Here is a 3,851-nt window from a genome sequence, read left to right as displayed (position 1 = left end):
TATTTCTACTTTCTAGATAGTTTGTATCCCTGTGGTAGCATGCTCACCTATTGGCCAGGGTAAGTGGTAGTGACACGCACTTTCTAGTGAAGACACAAGGTGAGGGGCTTTGGAAGTAGGAGTCTCAGGATTCGGGAAGTGAGACGCCAGCATGAGACTGAAAATGAAATGAGGTTACGGGGTGAGAGGCGATGGGACAAGGCAGGGGCTGGGAGCAGAGAGGGTATGGGAGCAGGGATTACAGCAGCGGCACTCACAAGCCATGCCTCGTGTTTCCACAGAGTCCCCAGAAAATTACTGCAAGTCATCCAGTGGCTGCAGCATGATGCTGGCAGATGAAAATCCTTGGTAGCCTTCCCATCCCTTCCCCTGGGCCGGGCACCTCTCCACAGACTCCCTGCCTTCTCTAACCTGAACCATCCCGGTACTGCCCCAAATGAAGGGAGTACTGAAGTAGCTAAAAAATGACCTTTAACAACAAACAAACTAAACAATCATCTTGAACTAGTTATTTTTACAAAGGAAAACAGTTTATTTTATTCAGCTATATAAATGGGGAAATTAAAATAAAATGTAAACTGAGATTGTTCGGCGATAGTTGTATCTCCAGAGGTAAAGCAACAAAAAACTATGTCCTTTTATACACAAGCAGAAATACACTTCCAAAAGCAAACTTCGTGAAGATTTCTGTAAGGTCCTGGCAATTTTTAAGTTCCCCAGTCCAGCACTACATGACCAAGCTGGTTTCACTCATTCCAGACCTCAGTAGCTGTTAATAATTTTGCATATTTCGGATATGATTCCTACCGCAGCTATTAAATTTATATCTGCTTTCTGATAGACCCAAATCCTGGGACTTAACAAGTCACAGTAGACTTTTCCAAACACTGTATTAAGCATGAGCTTTCTTTTTTAAACTGTGACTCCTTTTCTCAACTCTTTGGCTATTCTGTACAAAAAGACCAGTAGTGACCAAGCAATAAAATATTCTAAATTGTTTATTGTGGCCAATAATTTGGGCTAAATGTTCCACTGGTGTGAATTTGTGTAGCTCTGGTGAAGGCTGCTCTGTGATGCTGATTTAAGAACTGCAGAGAACTGCCTTCTGAAACTGCTATTTCTGTTTTGCTGGGGATGGCAGCTTAGCTGCTAGGACTTACCTTGCAGTTTCCAGGAAAGGTGAGAATCTGAAGATCTTCTTATCAGACTAACTACTATCTTTAGAAATCTGCACCTGTGGATTTCTGCACAATTTGGACCTTAGAAAATGTAAATATCTGGTTGTACTGGCACTATCTTTAAGCTTGTTACACATGTACGTACCCATATCTGTGTATTATATATGTATAGATTTATGTATGTTCATACACACATACTCCCTAGCATTCTTTTACTGAAAGTGTATCAAGGTGTGCAGATATCCAGGTGGTCATGATAGACGGTATTTAACCTCAAGATTTTCCCGCTTCCCTAATGAGATAACCTTTCTGCATTTGGACCATTTTCCTCTACAGCTCTTTTCTTTCCTTCCTCCCTTCCTCAAAGCTGCTGGAAGGGTGTCGGAGGAGAGGTCTGCATCTGGATCCAGCAGACCTGTGCGTTACTGGGATTACAAATTCCCAGCAATCTGAAACAGCGCGCTGCATTTCTCTGCCTGAAAATACAGGGGATAGTTCGGTGCATGACCCTGTGAAAATCGGCTGAACATGTTTGCATTTGCTGTAAATGCGATGATTATCAGAGAACAGAGTCTGTCACTTCTAATAGCCCTGACAAGTGCAAAAGGAGAAGACAATGGCTGCAGGTGTTCACACAATGTTGTTGTGTAACTGTGCAGGGGTTCTGACAGGACTAAAAATGTAAGTAAGAACAGGATTGTATTTTTGCATATTTTCATCCTATCAAAATAGCATGTTTTGGTCATATCCGTAAAATAAAGATGTATGCCTAGCTTTTCAGAAGATCACTCTTCTTTTTTGAAACGAATCTTATCTTTCAGGGTTAGTGTAGGTCCTCTTGCAGGTGAAGGACAGATAAAGATACGCTGCCTCCCCCTTGCAGGGGGTTTTGGAGGTTAGGACTCAAAAGTTCCCCCTGAATCCCATCACACATTTCCTGGTTATTTGCTGGTAAGGGAATGGTCAGTACCCGCTACCCTCTCAGTCACCCAGCGACTCCAGCAAGGAGCAAGTCCTGAGCTCTACCCATGACCTGCCGATGCTCAGGGAAGGCGGGTACAGCTTCAGGTGTTCCCGGCTGTCAGGGTGATCCCACTTTCTCTCAGGGTCATCAGTGCTGCCGCTTCAGCGGTATAAAGATCTCATAAGTTCAGAGAACTTAACAGAATAATCCATTCCAGGCTGTGCCACAGGATATCTATATACTGCTCATTTTTTAGACTTCAGTATTACTTTTTTCTCTTTCTTCTTTTTCTCTTCTTCTTTCCATTCTTTTCTCTCAGGTAACGACACAGCACACGTAATTGGCACGTGTACCTCTTTTCTGAAGTGCCTCATTTTACTGTCATCATGTCATTTTTCAGTGAGCAACAAGACCACCCTATTAATAAGTATTAGTACCATTGCATTTGAAGGGACAACGTTTGGGGTTCTCTAATGTGGAGGAAAGGTTGCTTTGGGATTTCTCTGCAGAAACGCGTGTGCCTGTGCAGCACGGACAGCCCTGCACCCGCAGTACACCCAGTGCTTACTCCTTGCAGCTCAACTGCTGCAAGAGACCCCGCGGGTGACCCCAACTGCGGAGGAAAACACATGCACTTGCTTCTCTGTCCTCAAGTAAGAGTACTGAGGCCACCGGGCCACCATGGCTCGCACTGTTGTTTGCGGATACGTTGGTGTTGGTGTCAGTGCTGCCGCCGGAGCTGCCTGCCTTGCCCTTCCGCCTCCCCCTCCCCGGCCACCCATTGCCACCCCCAGCAGGACTTCCCACCTGCTGTGTCAGTACTGCTGTGGGATGTGTTACCAAACCAAGCACTGACTTGACTTAAAAACAGCTCTGGGGAAAAAAAAAATGCTCAGGGTGGGAATTCCTTCAGCTACCACCTTTACTGAAGTCGATATATCATGAAGTTGTGGCCCCAGCTAAAGGATGGCCGTTAGACTGTTACCCCAGTGTTGTGGTTTGGGACCTCAAACCAGGACACTCCAGTCATGACTCAGGAATCTGTGATCACATGTCCAGACTCAAAGAAAATAAGGCTTTTTTATGATCTTAGATATTTTCCATCTTCTAGAACATAATTGTTCTCAGATTTTCTCAGATACACTGAACCGGTTTCATTTTCCTCCAGGCCCAAAATGATGAAGTTATCCCAATTTTTGTGAAAGGGCAATGCTCCACCAGTGACTTTTCTCCCACTGCTCTCACTCTCCTAATTCATGCCTCTAACTGATGCTTTCTTATACAACCTTATCAGCATTTTAAGGTGGAAAAGGTGGTGAGAGACCTCCTTCAAGCCCACTACTCTCCAGATTTGAATTAAATTATCTCCCTCTCCATTGGAAACCCTGCCCCTGCCCGCCCTCTCACTAGGCAAGCACAGAGTAAGGCCAGGGTGGGAGAAGCAGTGAGGACGGAATGGCCCTGCTTTCCCCCCCATTCCCTCCCCATATGCTCGTCTTCACTGCTGAACTGAGCAGCAGCTCCTGAGCCAGGTAACACCCAGACGGGAGGGCTGGACGTGGCCATGATGGCTGCTGTTCACGCAGGCAGAAGTAATGCTGCTTTTCCTGAGGTTGCCAGCTGCTCCCTGGATCTCTCCATCTTGAGACTTGTTTGTTGGAGATGGAGACGTTGTCTGCTGCTTCTCTCCCTCTTATTCCTGCTGTATC

Source organism: Chroicocephalus ridibundus, chromosome 2 (genome assembly GCF_963924245.1).
Source record: "Chroicocephalus ridibundus chromosome 2, bChrRid1.1, whole genome shotgun sequence".
In the NCBI taxonomy this organism is placed as follows: domain Eukaryota; kingdom Metazoa; phylum Chordata; class Aves; order Charadriiformes; family Laridae; genus Chroicocephalus; species Chroicocephalus ridibundus.
This window is presented reverse-complemented; position numbering follows the sequence as displayed.